General features: G+C 46.7%; 27 non-coding genes and 9 pseudogenes across 27 annotated transcripts; all 36 read right to left on the bottom strand.

The window, feature by feature from the left end:
• Positions 1-80: 80 nt before the first annotated feature.
• LOC148795726 (5S ribosomal RNA) lies at positions 81-199 on the bottom strand. The gene has a single exon (XR_016068802.1). It is a non-coding gene; the product is annotated as a 5S ribosomal RNA (ribosomal RNA).
• Positions 200-554: 355 nt separating this feature from the next.
• LOC148795727 (5S ribosomal RNA) lies at positions 555-673 on the bottom strand (annotated as a pseudogene).
• A 355-nt stretch (positions 674-1028) lies between these two features.
• On the bottom strand, positions 1029-1147 carry LOC148795728 (5S ribosomal RNA). Its single transcript, XR_016073822.1, has one exon. It is a non-coding gene; the product is annotated as a 5S ribosomal RNA (ribosomal RNA).
• Positions 1148-1501: 354 nt separating this feature from the next.
• On the bottom strand, positions 1502-1620 carry LOC148795729 (5S ribosomal RNA). Its single transcript, XR_016073449.1, has one exon. It is a non-coding gene; the product is annotated as a 5S ribosomal RNA (ribosomal RNA).
• A 356-nt stretch (positions 1621-1976) lies between these two features.
• On the bottom strand, positions 1977-2095 carry LOC148795730 (5S ribosomal RNA). The gene has a single exon (XR_016073823.1). It is a non-coding gene; the product is annotated as a 5S ribosomal RNA (ribosomal RNA).
• A 354-nt stretch (positions 2096-2449) lies between these two features.
• Positions 2450-2568, bottom strand: LOC148795731 (5S ribosomal RNA). Its single transcript, XR_016072330.1, has one exon. It is a non-coding gene; the product is annotated as a 5S ribosomal RNA (ribosomal RNA).
• A 354-nt stretch (positions 2569-2922) lies between these two features.
• On the bottom strand, positions 2923-3041 carry LOC148795732 (5S ribosomal RNA). The gene has a single exon (XR_016069287.1). It is a non-coding gene; the product is annotated as a 5S ribosomal RNA (ribosomal RNA).
• A 356-nt stretch (positions 3042-3397) lies between these two features.
• On the bottom strand, positions 3398-3516 carry LOC148795733 (5S ribosomal RNA; annotated as a pseudogene).
• Positions 3517-3871: 355 nt separating this feature from the next.
• LOC148795734 (5S ribosomal RNA) lies at positions 3872-3990 on the bottom strand (annotated as a pseudogene).
• Positions 3991-4343: 353 nt separating this feature from the next.
• LOC148795735 (5S ribosomal RNA) lies at positions 4344-4462 on the bottom strand. Its single transcript, XR_016072239.1, has one exon. It is a non-coding gene; the product is annotated as a 5S ribosomal RNA (ribosomal RNA).
• A 355-nt stretch (positions 4463-4817) lies between these two features.
• LOC148795736 (5S ribosomal RNA) lies at positions 4818-4936 on the bottom strand. The gene has a single exon (XR_016073824.1). It is a non-coding gene; the product is annotated as a 5S ribosomal RNA (ribosomal RNA).
• A 355-nt stretch (positions 4937-5291) lies between these two features.
• Positions 5292-5410, bottom strand: LOC148795737 (5S ribosomal RNA). Its single transcript, XR_016070508.1, has one exon. It is a non-coding gene; the product is annotated as a 5S ribosomal RNA (ribosomal RNA).
• A 355-nt stretch (positions 5411-5765) lies between these two features.
• LOC148795738 (5S ribosomal RNA) lies at positions 5766-5884 on the bottom strand. The gene has a single exon (XR_016070737.1). It is a non-coding gene; the product is annotated as a 5S ribosomal RNA (ribosomal RNA).
• Positions 5885-6239: 355 nt separating this feature from the next.
• Positions 6240-6358, bottom strand: LOC148795739 (5S ribosomal RNA). Its single transcript, XR_016070739.1, has one exon. It is a non-coding gene; the product is annotated as a 5S ribosomal RNA (ribosomal RNA).
• Positions 6359-6713: 355 nt separating this feature from the next.
• Positions 6714-6832, bottom strand: LOC148795740 (5S ribosomal RNA; annotated as a pseudogene).
• Positions 6833-7186: 354 nt separating this feature from the next.
• Positions 7187-7305, bottom strand: LOC148795741 (5S ribosomal RNA). Its single transcript, XR_016072791.1, has one exon. It is a non-coding gene; the product is annotated as a 5S ribosomal RNA (ribosomal RNA).
• Positions 7306-7660: 355 nt separating this feature from the next.
• On the bottom strand, positions 7661-7779 carry LOC148795742 (5S ribosomal RNA). The gene has a single exon (XR_016072406.1). It is a non-coding gene; the product is annotated as a 5S ribosomal RNA (ribosomal RNA).
• A 355-nt stretch (positions 7780-8134) lies between these two features.
• LOC148795743 (5S ribosomal RNA) lies at positions 8135-8253 on the bottom strand. The gene has a single exon (XR_016074392.1). It is a non-coding gene; the product is annotated as a 5S ribosomal RNA (ribosomal RNA).
• A 354-nt stretch (positions 8254-8607) lies between these two features.
• LOC148795744 (5S ribosomal RNA) lies at positions 8608-8726 on the bottom strand. The gene has a single exon (XR_016074615.1). It is a non-coding gene; the product is annotated as a 5S ribosomal RNA (ribosomal RNA).
• Positions 8727-9082: 356 nt separating this feature from the next.
• LOC148795745 (5S ribosomal RNA) lies at positions 9083-9201 on the bottom strand. The gene has a single exon (XR_016073825.1). It is a non-coding gene; the product is annotated as a 5S ribosomal RNA (ribosomal RNA).
• Positions 9202-9555: 354 nt separating this feature from the next.
• Positions 9556-9674, bottom strand: LOC148795746 (5S ribosomal RNA; annotated as a pseudogene).
• Positions 9675-10030: 356 nt separating this feature from the next.
• On the bottom strand, positions 10031-10149 carry LOC148795747 (5S ribosomal RNA). Its single transcript, XR_016073826.1, has one exon. It is a non-coding gene; the product is annotated as a 5S ribosomal RNA (ribosomal RNA).
• A 354-nt stretch (positions 10150-10503) lies between these two features.
• LOC148795748 (5S ribosomal RNA) lies at positions 10504-10622 on the bottom strand. Its single transcript, XR_016072341.1, has one exon. It is a non-coding gene; the product is annotated as a 5S ribosomal RNA (ribosomal RNA).
• A 354-nt stretch (positions 10623-10976) lies between these two features.
• On the bottom strand, positions 10977-11095 carry LOC148795749 (5S ribosomal RNA). Its single transcript, XR_016069690.1, has one exon. It is a non-coding gene; the product is annotated as a 5S ribosomal RNA (ribosomal RNA).
• A 356-nt stretch (positions 11096-11451) lies between these two features.
• LOC148795750 (5S ribosomal RNA) lies at positions 11452-11570 on the bottom strand. The gene has a single exon (XR_016073827.1). It is a non-coding gene; the product is annotated as a 5S ribosomal RNA (ribosomal RNA).
• A 355-nt stretch (positions 11571-11925) lies between these two features.
• On the bottom strand, positions 11926-12044 carry LOC148795751 (5S ribosomal RNA; annotated as a pseudogene).
• Positions 12045-12397: 353 nt separating this feature from the next.
• On the bottom strand, positions 12398-12516 carry LOC148795752 (5S ribosomal RNA). Its single transcript, XR_016071817.1, has one exon. It is a non-coding gene; the product is annotated as a 5S ribosomal RNA (ribosomal RNA).
• A 355-nt stretch (positions 12517-12871) lies between these two features.
• LOC148795753 (5S ribosomal RNA) lies at positions 12872-12990 on the bottom strand. Its single transcript, XR_016073829.1, has one exon. It is a non-coding gene; the product is annotated as a 5S ribosomal RNA (ribosomal RNA).
• A 355-nt stretch (positions 12991-13345) lies between these two features.
• On the bottom strand, positions 13346-13464 carry LOC148795754 (5S ribosomal RNA; annotated as a pseudogene).
• Positions 13465-13819: 355 nt separating this feature from the next.
• LOC148795755 (5S ribosomal RNA) lies at positions 13820-13938 on the bottom strand. Its single transcript, XR_016073830.1, has one exon. It is a non-coding gene; the product is annotated as a 5S ribosomal RNA (ribosomal RNA).
• A 355-nt stretch (positions 13939-14293) lies between these two features.
• Positions 14294-14412, bottom strand: LOC148795756 (5S ribosomal RNA; annotated as a pseudogene).
• Positions 14413-14766: 354 nt separating this feature from the next.
• LOC148795757 (5S ribosomal RNA) lies at positions 14767-14885 on the bottom strand. The gene has a single exon (XR_016069402.1). It is a non-coding gene; the product is annotated as a 5S ribosomal RNA (ribosomal RNA).
• Positions 14886-15241: 356 nt separating this feature from the next.
• LOC148795758 (5S ribosomal RNA) lies at positions 15242-15360 on the bottom strand. The gene has a single exon (XR_016073831.1). It is a non-coding gene; the product is annotated as a 5S ribosomal RNA (ribosomal RNA).
• A 355-nt stretch (positions 15361-15715) lies between these two features.
• LOC148795759 (5S ribosomal RNA) lies at positions 15716-15834 on the bottom strand (annotated as a pseudogene).
• A 355-nt stretch (positions 15835-16189) lies between these two features.
• On the bottom strand, positions 16190-16308 carry LOC148795760 (5S ribosomal RNA). Its single transcript, XR_016073832.1, has one exon. It is a non-coding gene; the product is annotated as a 5S ribosomal RNA (ribosomal RNA).
• Positions 16309-16662: 354 nt separating this feature from the next.
• Positions 16663-16781, bottom strand: LOC148795761 (5S ribosomal RNA). The gene has a single exon (XR_016070295.1). It is a non-coding gene; the product is annotated as a 5S ribosomal RNA (ribosomal RNA).
• Positions 16782-16928: the final 147 nt, after the last annotated feature.

The following is a 16928-nucleotide window of genomic DNA, read 5'->3' on the forward strand; positions in this document are numbered from 1 at the left end:
GCGCGTTGTTTGCGTTTGTCTCGCCGAAACGACAAATGGAATTTGCAAATACGATATCGAAATAAAATATTAATAAAATTGGGGTGCAATACGAGGACTTCCCAGGAGGTCACCCATCCTAGGACTACTCCCGCCCATGCACACTTAACTTCGGAGTTCTGATGGGATCCGATGCATTAGTGCTGGTATGATCGCACCCGTTTAATTCATGCTCGCTTAGATCTTTATGCACTATCTTGCTCCCCTCCATTAATTGTTTTAGACTTGAAAAAACTGTGTATGCAGCCTTCCTCCCTTGGTAACCGTGCACAAGCTCCTACGTGAGCAGAGTGTTTGCTTTTCAGATCTGCCGCACCCCCGGATAGATGCAATACTATCGCGGGGCCCACAATGCACGACGAATGCCAAAAGCCCGGTTTTTGCACGGTTCCCATTCAGTAATGACGATCGTGCCGCAAATGGTCCGAGTATCCGGCGCGTTGTTTGAGTTTGTCTCGCCGAAACGACAAATGGAATTTGCAAATACGATATCGAAATAAAATATTAATAAAATTGGGGTGAAACACAAGGACTTCCCAGGAGGTCACCCATCCTAATACTACTCTCGCACAAGCACACTTAACTTCGGAGTTCTGGTGAGATCCGGTGCATTAGTGCTGGTATGATAGCACCCGTTTAATTCTTGCTCGCTTAGATCTTTATGACCTATCTTGCTCCCTTCCATTAATTGTTTTAGATTTGAAAAAAATGTGTATGCAGCCTCTTTCCCTTAGTAACCGTGCACAAGCTCCTACGTGAGCGGAGTGTTTGCTTTTCAGATCTGCCGCACCTCCGGATAGATGCAATACTATCGCGGGGCCCCCAATGCATGACGAATGCCAAAAGCCCGGTTTTTGCACGGTTCTCATTCAGTAATGACGATTGTGCCGCAAATGGTCCGAGTATACGGCGCGTTGTTTGCGTTTGTCTCGCCGAAACGACAAATGGAATTTGCAAATACGATATCGAAATAAAATATTAATAAAATTGGGGTGCAACACGAGGACTTCCCAGGAGGTCACCCATCCTAGGACTACTCCCGCCCATGCACACTTAACTTCGGAGTTCTGATGGGATCCGGTGCATTAGTGCTGGTATGATCGCACCCGTTTAATTCATGCTCGCTTAGATCTTTATGCACTATCTTGCTCCCCTCCATTAATTGTTTTAGACTTGAAAAAACTGTGTATGCAGCCTTCCTCCCTTGGTAACCGTGCACAAGCTCCTATGTGAGCAGAGTGTTTGCTTTTCAGATCTGCCGCACCCCCGGATAGATGCAATACTATCGCGGGGCCCACAATGCACGACGAATGCCGAAAGCCCGGTTCTTGCATCGTTGCCATTCAGTAATGACGATCGTGCCGCAAATGGTCCGAGTATCCGACGCATTGTTTCCAGTTGTCTCCCAGAAACAACAAATGGAATTTGCAAATACAAATCAAAATAAAATATTAATAAAATTGGGGTGCAACACGAGGACTTCCCAGGAGGTCACCCATCCTAATACTACTCTCGCCCAAACACGCTTAACTTCGGAGTTCTGATGGGATCCGGTGCATTAGTGCTGGTATGATCACACCCGTTTAATTCATGCTCGCTTAGATCTTTATGCACTATCTTGCTCCCCTCCATTAATTGTTTTAGACTTGAAAAAAACTGTGTATGCAGCCTTCCTCCCTTGGTAACCGTGCACAAGCTTTTACGTGAGCAGAGTGTTTGCTTTTTAGATCTGCCGCACCCCCGGATAGATGCAATACTATCGCGGGGCCCACAATGCACGACGAAAGCCAAAAGCCCGGTTTTTTCACGGTTCCCATTCAGTAATGACAATCGTGCCGCAAATGGTCCGAGTATCCGGCGCGTTGTTTGCGTTTGTCTCGCCGAAACGACAAATGGAATTTGCAAATACGATATCGAAATAAAATATTAATAAAATTGGGGTGCAACACGAGGACTTCCCAGGAGGTCACCCATCCTAGGACTACTCCCGCCCATGCACACTTAACTTCGGAGTTCTGATGGGATCCGGTGCATTAGTGCTGGTATGATCGCACCCGTTTAATTCATGCTCGCTTAGATCTTTATGCACTATCTTGCTCCCCTCCATTAATTGTTTTAGATTTGAAAAAACTGTGTATGCAGCATTCCTCCCTTGGTAACCGTGCACAAGCTCCTACGTGAGCAGAGTGTTTGCATTTCAGATCTGCCGCACCCCCGGATAGATGCAATACTATCGCGGGGCCCACAATGCATGACGAATGCCGAAAGCCCGGTTCTTGCATCGTTGCCATTCAGTAATGACGATCGTGCTGCAAATGGTCCGAGTATCCGACGCATTGTTTCCAGTTGTCTCCCAGAAACAACAAAAGGAATTTGCAAATACAAATCAAAATAAAATATTAATAAAATTGGGGTGCAACACGAGGACTTCCCAGGAGGTCACCCATCCTAGTACTACTCTCGCCCAAGCACGCTTAACTTCGGAGTTCTGATGGGATCCGGTGCATTAGTGCTGGTATGATCGCACCCGTTTAATTCATGCTCGCTTAGATCTTTATGCACTATCTTGCTCCCCTCCATTAATTGTTTTAGATTTGAAAAAACTGTGTATGCAGCCTTCCTCCCTTGGTAACCGTGCACAAGCTCCTACGTGAGCAGATTGTTTGTATTTCAGATCTACCACACCCCCGGATAGATGCAATACTATCGCGGGGCCCACAATGCATGACGAATGCCGAAAGCCCGGTTCTTGCATCGTTGCCATTCAGTAATGACGATCGTGCCGCAAATGGTCCGAGTATCCGACGCATTGTTTCCAGTTGTCTCCCAGAAACAACAAATGGAATTTGCAAATACAAATCAAAATAAAATATTAATAAAATTGGGGTGCAACACGAGGAATTCCCAAGAGGTCACCCATCCTAGTACTACTCTCGCCCAAGCACGCTTAACTTCGGAGTTCTGATGGGATCCGGTGCATTAGTGCTGGTATGATCGCACCCGTTTAATTCATGCTCGCTTAAATCTTTATGGACTATCTTGCTCCCCTCCATTAATTGTTTTAGACTTGAAAAAAACTGTGTATGCAGCCTTCCTCCCTTGGTAACCGTGCACAAGCTCTTACGTGAGCAGAGTGTTTGCTTTTTAGATCTGCCGCACCCCCGGATAGATGCAATACTATCGCGGGGCCCACAATGCACGACGAATGCCAAAAGCCCGGTTTTTTCACGGTTCCCATTCTGTAATGACAATCGTGCCGCAAATGGTCCGAGTATCCGGCGCGTTGTTTGCGTTTGTCTCGCCGAAACGACAAATGGAATTTGCAAATACGATATCGAAATAAAATATTAATAAAATTGGGGTGCAACACGAGGACTTCCCAGGAGGTCACCCATCCTAGGACTACTACCGCCCATGCACACTTAACTTCAGAGTTCTGATGGGATCCGGTGCATTAGTGCTGGTATGATCGCACCCGTTTAATTCATGCTCGCTTAGATCTTTATGCACTATCTTGCTCCCCTCCATTAATTGTTTTAGACTTGAAAAAACTGTGTATGCAGCCTTCCTCCCTTGGTAACCGTGCACAAGCTCCTACGTGAGCAGAGTGTTTGCTTTTCAGATCTGCCGCACCCCCGGATAGATGCAATACTATCGCGGGGCCCACAATGCACGACGAATGCCAAAAGCCCGGTTTTTGCACGGTTCCCATTCAGTAATGACGATCGTGCCGCAAATGGTCCGAGTATCCGGTGCGTTGTTTGAGTTTGTCTCGCCGAAACGACAAATGGAATTTGCAAATACGATATCGAAATAAAATATTAATAAAATTGGGGTGAAACACAAGGACTTCCCAGGAGGTCACCCATCCTAATACTTCTCTCGCCCAAGCACACTTAACTTCGGAGTTCTGATGAGATCTGGTGCATTAGTGCTGGTATGATAGCACCCGTTTAATTCATGCTCGCTTAGATCTTTATGACCTATCTTGCTCCCTTCCATTAATTGTTTTAGATTTGAAAAAAATGTGTATGCAGCCTCTTTCCCTTGGTAACCGTGCACAAGCTCCTACGTGAGCGGAGTGTTTGTTTTTCAGATCTGCCGCACCTCCGGATAGATGCAATACTATCGCGGGGCCCACAATGCATGACGAATGCCGAAAGCCCGGTTCTAGCATCGTGGCCATTCAGTAATGACGATCGTGCCGCAAATGGTCCGAGTATCCGACGCATTGTTTCCAGTATCTCCCAGAAACAACAAATGGAATTTGCAAATACAAATCAAAATAAAATATTAATAAAATTGGAGTGCAACACGAGGACTTCCCAGGAGGTCACCCATCCTAGTACTACTCTCGCCCGAGCACGCTTAACTTCAGAGTTCTGATGGGATCCGGTGCATTAGTGCTGGTATGATCGCACCCGTTTAATTCATGCTCGCTTAGATCTTTATGCACTATCTTGCTCCCCTCCATTAATTGTTTTAGACTTGAAAAAACTGTGTATGCAGCCTTCCTCCCTTGGTAACCGTGCACAAGCTTTTACGTGAGCAGAGTGTTTGCTTTTTAGATCTGCCGCACCCCCGGATAGATGCAATACTATCGCGGGGCCCACGATGCACGACGAATGCCAAAAGCCCGGTTTTTGCACGGTTCTCATTCAGTAATGACGATTGTGCCGCAAATGGTCCGAGTATCCGGCGCGTTGTTTGCGTTTGTCTCGCCGAAACGACAAATGGAATTTGCAAATACGATATCGAAATAAAATATTAATAAAATTGGGGTGCAACACGAGGACTTCCCAGGAGGTCACCCATCCTAGGACTACTCCCGCCCATGCACACTTAACTTCGGAGTTCTGATGGGATCCGGTGCATTAGTGCTGGTATGATCGCACCCGTTTAATTCATGCTCGCTTAGATCTTTATGCACTATCTTGCTCCCCTCCATTAATTGTTTTAGATTTGAAAAAACTGTGTATGCAGCCTTCCTCCCTTGGTAACCGTGCACAAGCTCCTACGTGAGCAGAGTGTTTGCTTTTCAGATCTGCCGCACCTCCGGATAGATGCAATACTATCGCGGGGCCCACAATGCACGACGAATGCCGACAGCCCGGTTCTTGCATCGTTGCCATTCAGTAATGACGATCGTGCCGCAAATGGTCCGAGTATCCGGCGCGTTGTTTGAGTTTGTCTCGCCGACACGACAAATGGAATTTGCAAATACGATATCGAAATAAAATATTAATAAAATTGGGGTGAAACACAAGGACTTCCCAGGAGGTCACCCATCCTAATACTACTCTCGCCCAAGCACACTTAACTTCGGAGTTCTGATGAGATCCGGTGCATTAGTGCTGGTATGATCGCACCCGTTTAATTCATGCTCGCTTAGATCTTTATGCACTATCTTGCTCCCCTCCATTAATTGTTTTAGATTTGAAAAAACTGTGTATGCAGCCTTCCTCCCTTGGTAACCGTGCACAAGCTCCTATGTGAGCAGAGTGTTTGCTTTTCAGATCTGCCGCACCCCCGGATAGATGCAATACTATCGCGGGGCCCACAATGCACGACGAATGCCAAAAGACCGGTTTTTGCACGGTTCCCATTCAGTAATGACGATCGTGCCGCAAATGGTCCGAGTATCCGGCGCGTTGTTTGAGTTTGTCTCGCCGACACGACAAATGGAATTTGCAAATACGATATCGAAATAAAATATTAATAAAATTGGGGTGAAACACAAGGACTTCCCAGGAGGTCACCCATCCTAGGACTACTCCCGCCCATGCACACTTAACTTCGGAGTTCTGATGGGATCCGGTGCATTAGTGCTGGTATGATCGCACCCGTTTAATTCATGCTCGCTTAGATCTTTATGCACTATCTTGCTCCCCTCCATTAATTGTTTTAGATTTGAAAAAACTGTGTATGCAGCCTTCCTCCCTTGGTAACCGTGCACAAGCTCCTACGTGAGCAGAGTGTTTGCTTTTCAGATCTGCCGCACCTCCGGAGAGATGCAATACTATCGCGGGGCCCACAATGCACGACGAATGCCGACAGCCCGGTTCTTGCATCGTTGCCATTCAGTAATGACGATCGTGCCGCAAATGGTCCGAGTATCCGGCGCGTTGTTTGAGTTTGTCTCGCCGACACGACAAATGGAATTTGCAAATACGATATCGAAATAAAATATTAATAAAATTGGGGTGAAACACAAGGACTTCCCAGGAGGTCACCCATCCTAGGACTACTCCCGCCCATGCACACTTAACTTCGGAGTTCTGATGGGATCCGGTGCATTAGTGCTGGTATGATCGCACCCGTTTAATTCATGCTCGCTTAGATCTTTATGCACTATCTTGCTCCCCTCCATTAATTGTTTTAGATTTGAAAAAACTGTGTATGCAGCCTTCCTCCCTTGGTAACCGTGCACAAGCTCCTATGTGAGCAGAGTGTTTGCTTTTCAGATCTGCCGCACCCCCGGATAGATGCAATACTATCGCGGGGCCCACAATGCACGACGAATGCCAAAAGACCGGTTTTTGCACGGTTCCCATTCAGTAATGACGATCGTGCCGCAAATGGTCCGAGTATCCGGCGCGTTGTTTGAGTTTGTCTCGCCGACACGACAAATGGAATTTGCAAATACGATATCGAAATAACATATTAATAAAATTGGGGTGAAACACAAGGACTTCCCAGGAGGTCACCCATCCTAATACTACTCTCGCCCAAGCACACTTAACTTCGGAGTTCTGATGAGATCCGGTGCATTAGTGCTGGTATGATAGCACCCGTTTAATTCATGCTCGCTTAGATCTTTATGCACTATCTTGCTCCCCTCCATTAATTGTTTTAGATTTGAAAAAACTGTGTATGCAGCCTTCCTCCCTTGGTAACCGTGCACAAGCTCCTACGTGAGCAGAGTGTTTGTATTTCAGATCTGCCGCACCTCCGGATAGATGCAATACTATCGCGGGGCCCACAATGCACGACGAATGCCGACAGCCCGGTTCTTGCATCGTTGCCATTCAGTAATGACGATCGTGCCGCAAATGGTCCGAGTATCCGACGCATTGTTTCCAGTTGTCTCCCAGAAACAACAAATGGAATTTGCAAATACAAATCAAAATAAAATATTAATAAAATTGGGGTGCAACACGAGGACTTCCCAGGAGGTCTCCCTTCCTAGTACTACTCTCGCCCAAGCACGCTTAACTTCGGAGTTCTGATGAGATCCGGTGCATTAGTGCTGGTATGATCGCACCCGTTTAATTCATGCTCGCTTAGATCTTTATGCACTATCTTGCTCCCCTCCATTAATTGTTTTAGACTTGAAAAAAACTGTGTATGCAGCCTTCCTCCCTTGGTAACCGTGCACAAGCTCCTACGTGAGCAGAGTGTTTGCTTTTCAGATCTGCCGCACCTCCGGATAGATGCAATACTATCGCGGGGCCCACAATGCACGACGAATGCCGACAGCCCGGTTCTTGCATCGTTGCCATTCAGTAATGACGATCGTGCCGCAAATGGTCCGAGTATCCGACGCATTGTTTCCAGTTGTCTCCCAGAAACAACAAATGGAATTTGCAAATACAAATCAAAATAAAATATTAATAAAATTGGGGTGCAACACGAGGACTTCCCAGGAGGTCACCCTTCCTAGTACTACTCTCGCCCAAGCACGCTTAACTTCGGAGTTCTGATGAGATCCGGTGCATTAGTGCTGGTATGATCGCACCCGTTTAACTCATGCTCGCTTAGATCTTTGTGCACTATCTTGCTCCCCTCCATTAATTGTTTTAGACTTGAAAAAACTGTGTATGCAGCCTTCCTCCCTTGGTAACCGTGCACAAGCTCCTACGTGAGCAGAGTGTTTGCTTTTCAGATCTGTCGCACCCCCGGATAGATGCAATACTATCGCGGGGCCCACAATGCACGACGAATGCCAAAAGCCCGGTTTTTGCACGGTTCTCATTCAGTAATGACGATCGTGCCGCAAATGGTCCGAGTATCCGGTGCGTTGTTTGCGTTTGTCTCGCCGAAACGACAAATGGAATTTGCAAATACGATATCAAAATAAAATATTAATAAAATTAGGGTGCAACACGAGGACTTCCCAGGAGGTCACCCATCCTAGGACTACTCCCGCCCATGCACACTTAACTTCGGAGTTCTGATGGGATCCGGTGCATTAGTGCTGGTATGATCGCACCCGTTTAATTCATGCTCGCTTAGATCTTTATGCACTATCTTGCTCCCCTCCATTAATTGTTTTAGATTTGAAAAAACTGTGTATGCAGCCTTCCTCCCTTGGTAACCGTGCACAAGCTCCTACGTGAGCAGAGTGTTTGCATTTCAGATCTGCCGCACCCCCGGATAGATGCAATACTATCGCGGGGCCCACAATGCATGACGAATGCCGAAAGCCCGGTTCTTGCATCGTTGCCATTCAGTAATGACGATCGTGCCGCAAATGGTCCGAGTATCCGACGCATTGTTTCCAGTTGTCTCCCAGAAACAACATATGGAATTTGCAAATACAAATCAAAATAAAATATTAATAAAGTTGGGGTGCAACACGAGGACTTCCCAGGAGGTCACCCTTCCTAGTACTACTCTCGCCCAAGCACGCTTAACTTCGGAGTTCTGATGAGATCCGGTGCATTAGTGCTGGTATGATCGCACCAGTTTAATTCATGCTCGCTTAGATCTTTGTGCACTATCTTGCTCCCCTCCATTAATTGTTTTAGACTTGAAAAAACTGTGTATGCAGCCTTCCTCCCTTGGTAACCGTGCACAAGCTCCTACGTGAGCAGAGTGTTTTGCTTTTCAGATCTGTCGCACCCCCGGATAGATGCAATACTATCGCGGGGCCCACAATGCACGACGAATGCCAAAAGCCCGGTTTTTGCACGGTTCTCATTCAGTAATGACGATTGTGCCGCAAATGGTCCGAGTATCCGGCGCGTTGTTTGCGTTTGTCTCGCCGAAACGACAAATGGAATTTGCAAATACGATATCGAAATAAAATATTAATAAAATTGGGGTGCAACACGAGGACTTCCCAGGAGGTCACCCATCCTAGGACTACTCCCGCCCATGCACACTTAACTTCGGAGTTCTGATGGGATCCGGTGCATTAGTGCTGGTATGATCGCACCCGTTTAATTCATGCTCGCTTAGATCTTTATGCACTATCTTGCTCCCCTCCATTAATTGTTTTAGACTTGAAAAAACTGTGTATGCAGCCTTCCTCCCTTGGTAACCGTGCACAAGCTCCTATGTGAGCAGAGTGTTTGCTTTTCAGATCTGCCGCACCCCCGGATAGATGCAATACTATCGCGGGGCCCACAATGCACGACGAATGCCGAAAGCCCGGTTCTTGCATCGTTGCCATTCAGTAATGACGATCGTGCCGCAAATGGTCCGAGTATCCGACGCATTGTTTCCAGTTGTCTCCCAGAAACAACAAATGGAATTTGCATATACAAATCAAAATAAAATATTAATAAAATTGGGGTGCAACACGAGGACTTCCCAGGAGGTCACCCATCCTAAAAATACTCTCGCCCAAACACGCTTAACTTCGGAGTTCTGATGGGATCCGGTGCATTAGTGCTGGTATGATCACACCCGTTTAATTCATGCTCGCTTAGATCTTTATGCACTATCTTGCTCCCCTCCATTAATTGTTTTAGACTTGAAAAAAACTGTGTATGCAGCCTTCCTCCCTTGGTAACCGTGCACAAGCTCTTACGTGAGCAGAGTGTTTGCTTTTTAGATCTGCCGCACCCCCGGATAGATGCAATACTATCGCGGGGCCCACAATGCACGACGAATGCCAAAAGCCCGGTTTTTTCACGGTTCCCATTCAGTAATGACAATCGTGCCGCAAATGGTCCGAGTATCCGGCGCGTTGTTTGCGTTTGTCTCGCCGAAACGACAAATGGAATTTGCAAATACGATATCGAAATAAAATATTAATAAAATTGGGGTGCAACACGAGGACTTCCCAGGAGGTCACCCATCCTAGGACTACTCCCGCCCATGCACACTTAACTTCGGAGTTCTGATGGGATCCGGTGCATTAGTGCTGGTATGATCGCACCCGTTTAATTCATGCTCGCTTAGATCTTTATGCACTATCTTGCTCCCCTCCATTAATTGTTTTAGATTTGAAAAAACTGTGTATGCAGCATTCCTCCCTTGGTAACCGTGCACAAGCTCCTACGTGAGCAGAGTGTTTGCATTTCAGATCTGCCGCACCCCCGGATAGATGCAATACTATCGCGGGGCCCACAATGCATGACGAATGCCGAAAGCCCGGTTCTTGCATCGTTGCCATTCAGTAATGACGATCGTGCCGCAAATGGTCCGAGTATCCGACGCATTGTTTCCAGTTGTCTCCCAGAAACAACAAATGGAATTTGCAAATACAAATCAAAATAAAATATTAATAAAATAGGGGTGCAACACGAGGACTTCCCAGGAGGTCACCCATCCTAGTACTACTCTCGCCCAAGCACGCTTAACTTCGGAGTTCTGATGGGATCCGGTGCATTAGTGCTGGTATGATCGCACCCGTTTAATTCATGCTCGCTTAGATCTTTATGCACTATCTTGCTCCCCTCCATTAATTGTTTTAGATTTGAAAAAACTGTGTATGCAGCCTTCCTCCCTTGGTAACCGTGCACAAGCTCCTACGTGAGCAGATTGTTTGTATTTCAGATCTGCCGCACCCCCGGATAGATGCAATACTATCGCGGGGCCCACAATGCATGACGAATGCCGAAAGCCCGGTTCTTGCATCGTTGCCATTCAGTAATGACGATCGTGCCGCAAATGGTCCGAGTATCCGACGCATTGTTTCCAGTTGTCTCCCAGAAGCAACAAATGGAATTTGCAAATACAAATCAAAATAAAATATTAATAAAATTGGGGTGCAACACGGGGAATTCCCAAGAGGTCACCCATCCTAGTACTACTCTCGCCCAAGCACGCTTAACTTCGGAGTTCTGATGGGATCCGGTGCATTAGTGCTGGTATGATCGCACCCGTTTAATTCATGCTCGCTTAGATCTTTATGCACTATCTTGCTCCCCTCCATTAATTGTTTTAGACTTGAAAAAAACTGTGTATGCAGCCTTCCTCCCTTGGTAACCGTGCACAAGCTCTTACGTGAGCAGAGTGTTTGCTTTTTAGATCTGCCGCACCCCCGGATAGATGCAATACTATCGCGGGGCCCACAATGCACGACGAATGCCAAAAGCCCGGTTTTTTCACGGTTCCCATTCAGTAATGACAATCGTGCCGCAAATGGTCCGAGTATCCGGCGCGTTGTTTGCGTTTGTCTCGCCGAAACGACAAATGGAATTTGCAAATACGATATCGAAATAAAATATTAATAAAATTGGGGTGCAACACGAGGACTTCCCAGGAGGTCACCCATCCTAGGACTACTCCCGCCCATGCACACTTAACTTCGGAGTTCTGATGGGATCCGGTGCATTAGTGCTGGTATGATCGCACCCGTTTTATTCATGCTCGCTTAGATCTTTATGCACTATCTTGCTCCCCTCCATTAATTGTTTTAGACTTGAAAAAACTGTGTATGCAGCCTTCCTCCCTTGGTAACCGTGCACAAGCTCCTACGTGAGCAGAGTGTTTGCTTTTCAGATCTGCCGCACCCCCGGATAGATGCAATACTATCGCGGGGCCCACAATGCACGACGAATGCCAAAAGCCCGGTTTTTGCACGGTTCCCATTCAGTAATGACGATCGTGCCGCAAATGGTCCGAGTATCCGGCGCGTTGTTTGAGTTTGTCTCGCCGAAACGACAAATGGAATTTGCAAATACGATATCGAAATAAAATATTAATAAAATTGGGGTGAAACACAAGGACTTCCCAGGAGGTCACCCATCCTAATACTACTCTCGCCCAAGCACACTTAACTTCGGAGTTCTGATGAGATCCGGTGCATTAGTGCTGGTATGATAGCACCCGTTTAATTCATGCTCGCTTCGATCTTTATGACCTATCTTGCTCCCTTCCATTAATTGTTTTAGATTTGAAAAAAATGTGTATGCAGCCTCTTTCCCTTGGTAACCGTGCACAAGCTCCTACGTGAGCGGAGTGTTTGTTTTTCAGATCTGCCGCTCCTCCGGATAGATGCAATACTATCGCGGGGCCCACAATGCATGACGAATGCCGAAAGCCCGGTTCTAGCATCGTGGCCATTCAGTAATGACGATCGTGCCGCAAATGGTCCGAGTATCCGACGCATTGTTTCCAGTATCTCCCAGAAACAACAAATGGAATTTGCAAATACAAATCAAAATAAAATATTAATAAAATTGGGGTGCAACACGAGGACTTCCCAGGAGGTCACCCATCCTAGTACTACTCTCGCCCGAGCACGCTTAACTTCAGAGTTCTGATGGGATCCGGTGCATTAGTGCTGGTATGATCGCACCCGTTTAATTCATGCTCGCTTAGATCTTTATGCACTATCTTGCTCCCCTCCATTAATTGTTTTAGACTTGAAAAAACTGTGTATGCAGCCTTCCTCCCTTGGTAACCGTGCACAAGCTTTTACGTGAGCAGAGTGTTTGCTTTTTAGATCTGCCGCACCCCCGGATAGATGCAATACTATCGCGGGGCCCACAATGCACGACGAATGCCAAAAGCCCGGTTTTTGCACGGTTCTCATTCAGTAATGACGATTGTGCCGCAAATGGTCCGAGTATCCGGCGCGTTGTTTGCGTTTGTCTCGCCGAAACGACAAATGGAATTTGCAAATACGATATCGAAATAAAATATTAATAAAATTGGGGTGCAACACGAGGACTTCCCAGGAGGTCACCCATCCTAGGACTACTCCCGCCCATGCACACTTAACTTCGGAGTTCTGATGGGATCCGGTGCATTAGTGCTGGTATGATCGCACCCGTTTAATTCATGCTCGCTTAGATCTTTATGCACTATCTTGCTCCCCTCCATTAATTGTTTTAGACTTGAAAAAACTGTGTATGCAGCCTTCCTCCCTTGGTAACCGTGCACAAGCTCCTATGTGAGCAGAGTGTTTGCTTTTCAGATCTGCCGCACCCCCGGATAGATGCAATACTATCGCGGGGCCCACAATGCACGACGAATGCCAAAAGCCCGGTTTTTGCACGGTTCCCATTCAGTAATGACGGTCGTGCCGCAAATGGTCCGAGTATCCGGCGCGTTGTTTGAGTTTGTCTCGCCGACACGACAAATGGAATTTGCAAATACGATATCGAAATAAAATATTAATAAAATTGGGGTGAAACACAAGGACTTCCCAGGAGGTCACCCATCCTAATACTACTCTCGCCCAAGCACACTTAACTTCGGAGTTCTGATGAGATCCGGTGCATTAGTGCTGGTATGATAGCACCCGTTTAATTCATGCTCGCTTAGATCTTTATGCACTATCTTGCTCCCCTCCATTAATTGTTTTAGATTTGAAAAAACTGTGTATGCAGCCTTCCTCCCTTGGTAACCGTGCACAAGCTCCTACGTGAGCAGAGTGTTTGCTTTTCAGATCTGCCGCACCTCCGGATAGATGCAATACTATCGCGGGGCCCACAATGCACGACGAATGCCGAAAGCCCGGTTCTTGCATCGTTGCCATTCAGTAATGACGATCGTGCCGCAAATGGTCCGAGTATCCGGCGCGTTGTTTGCGTTTGTCTCGCCGAAACGATTAATGGAATTTGCAAATACGATATCGAAATAAAATATTAATAAAATTGGGGTGCAACACGAGGACTTCCCAGGAGGTCACCCATCCTAGGACTACTCCCGCCCATGCACACTTAACTTCGGAGTTCTGATGGGATCCGGTGCATTAGTGCTGGTATGATCGCACCCGTTTAATTCATGCTCGCTTAGATCTTTATGCACTATCTTGCTCCCCTCCATTAATTGTTTTAGACTTGAAAAAACTGTGTATGCAGCCTTCCTCCCTTGGTAACCGTGCACAAGCTCCTATGTGAGCAGAGTGTTTGCTTTTCAGATCTGCCGCACCCCCGGATAGATGCAATACTATCGCGGGGCCCACAATGCACGACGAATGCCAAAAGCCCGGTTTTTGCACGGTTCCCATTCAGTAATGACGGTCGTGCCGCAAATGGTCCGAGTATCCGGCGCGTTGTTTGAGTTTGTCTCGCCGACACGACAAATGGAATTTGCAAATACGATATCGAAATAAAATATTAATAAAATTGGGGTGAAACACAAGGACTTCCCAGGAGGTCACCCATCCTAATACTACTCTCGCCCAAGCACACTTAACTTCGGAGTTCTGATGAGATCCGGTGCATTAGTGCTGGTATGATAGCACCCGTTTAATTCATGCTCGCTTAGATCTTTATGCACTATCTTGCTCCCCTCCATTAATTGTTTTAGATTTGAAAAAACTGTGTATGCAGCCTTCCTCCCTTGGTAACCGTGCACAAGCTCCTACGTGAGCAGAGTGTTTGCTTTTCAGATCTGCCGCACCCCCGGATAGATGCAATACTATCGCGGGGCCCACAATGCATGACGAATGCCGAAAGCCCGGTTCTTGCATCGTTGCCATTCAGTAATGACGATCGTGCCGCAAATGGTCCGAGTATCCGACGCATTGTTTCCAGTTGTCTCCCAGAAACAACAAATGGAATTTGCAAATACAAATCAAAATAAAATATTAATAAAATTGGGGTGCAACACGAGGACTTCCCAGGAGGTCACCCATCCTAGTACTACTCTCGCCCAAGCACGCTTAACTTCGGAGTTCTGATGGGATAAGGTGCATTAGTGCTGGTATGATCGCACCCGTTTAATTCATGCTCGCTTAGATCTTTATGCACTATCTTGCTCCCCTCCATTAATTGTTTTAGACTTGAAAAAAACTGTGTATGCAGCCTTCCTCCCTTGGTAACCGTGCACAAGCTCTTATGTGAGCAGAGTGTTTGCTTTTTAGATCTGCCGCACCCCCGGATAGATGCAAAACTATCGCAGGGCCCACAATGCACGACGAATGCCAAAAGCCCGGTTTTTTCACGGTTCCCATTCAGTAATGACAATCGTGCCGCAAATGGTCCGAGTATCCGGCGCGTTGTTTGCGTTTTTCTCGCCGAAACGACAAATGGAATTTGCAAATACGATATCGAAATAAAATATTAATAAAATTGGGGTGCAACACGAGGACTTCCCAGGAGGTCACCCATCCTAGGACTACTCCCGCCCATGCACACTTAACTTCGGAGTTCTGATGGGATCCGGTGCATTAGTGCTGGTATGATCGCACCCGTTTAATTCATGCTCGCTTAGATCTTTATGCACTATCTTGCTCCCCTCCATTAATTGTTTTAGACTTGAAAAAACTGTGTATGCAGCCTTCCTCCCTTGGTAACCGTGCACAAGCTCCTACGTGAGCAGAGTGTTTGCTTTTCAGATCTGCCGCACCCCCGGATAGATGCAATACTATCGCGGGGCCCACAATGCACGACGAATGCCAAAAGCCCGGTTTTTGCACGGTTCCCATTCAGTAATGACGATCGTGCCGCAAATGGTCCGAGTATCCGGCGCGTTGTTTGAGTTTGTCTCGCCGAAACGACAAATGGAATTTGCAAATACGATATCGAAATAAAATATTAATAAAATTGGGGTGAAACACAAGGACTTCCCAGGAGGTCACCCATCCTAATACTACTCTCGCCCAAGCACACTTAACTTCGGAGTTCTGGTGAGATCCGGTGCATTAGTGCTGGTATGATAGCACCCGTTTAATTCATGCTCGCTTAGATCTTTATGACCTATCTTGCTCCCTTCCATTAATTGTTTTAGATTTGAAAAAAATGTGTATGCAGCCTCTTTCCCTTGGTAACCGTGCACAAGCTCCTACGTGAGCGGAGTGTTTGCTTTTCAGATCTGCCGCACCTCCGGATAGATGCAATACTATCGCGGGGCCCACAATGCTTGACGAATGCCAAAAGCCCGGTTTTTGCACGGTTCTCATTCAGTAATGACGATTGTGCCGCAAATGGTCCGAGTATACGGCGCGTTGTTTGCGTTTGTCTCGCCGAAACGACAAATGGAATTTGCAAATACGATATCGAAATAAAATATTAATAAAATTGGGGTGCAACACGAGGACTTCCCAGGAGGTCACCCATCCTAGGACTACTCCCGCCCATGCACACTTAACTTCGGAGTTCTGATGGGATCCGGTGCATTAGTGCTGGTATGATCGCACCCGTTTAATTCATGCTCGCTTAGATCTTTATGCACTATCTTGCTCCCCTCCATTAATTGTTTTAGACTTGAAAAAACTGTGTATGCAGCCTTCCTCCCTTGGTAACCGTGCACAAGCTCCTATGTGAGCAGAGTGTTTGCTTTTCAGATCTGCCGCACCCCCGGATAGATGCAATACTATCGCGGGGCCCACAATGCACGACAAATGCCGAAATCCCGGTTCTTGCATCGTTGCCATTCAGTAATGACGATCGTGCCGCAAATGGTCCAAGTATCCGACGCATTGTTTCCAGTTGTCTCCCAGAAACAACAAATGGAATTTGCAAATACAAATCAAAACAAAATATTAATAAAATTGGGGTGCAACAAGAGGACTTCCCAGGAGGTCACCCATCCTAGGACTACTCCCGCCCATGCACACTTAACTTCGGAGTTCTGATGGGATCCGGTGCATTAGTGCTGGTATGATCACACCCGTTTAATTCATGCTCGCTTAGATCTTTATGCACTATCTTGCTCCCCTCCATTAATTGTTTTAGATTTGAAAAAACTGTTTATGCAGCCTTCCTCCCTTGGTAACCGTGCACAAGCTCCTACGTGAGCAGAGTGTTTGCATTTCAGAT

Source organism: Nelumbo nucifera, chromosome 4, assembly GCF_055504915.1.
Source record: "Nelumbo nucifera cultivar China Antique chromosome 4, China Antique-T2T, whole genome shotgun sequence".
Taxonomy (NCBI): Eukaryota; Viridiplantae; Streptophyta; class Magnoliopsida; order Proteales; family Nelumbonaceae; genus Nelumbo; species Nelumbo nucifera.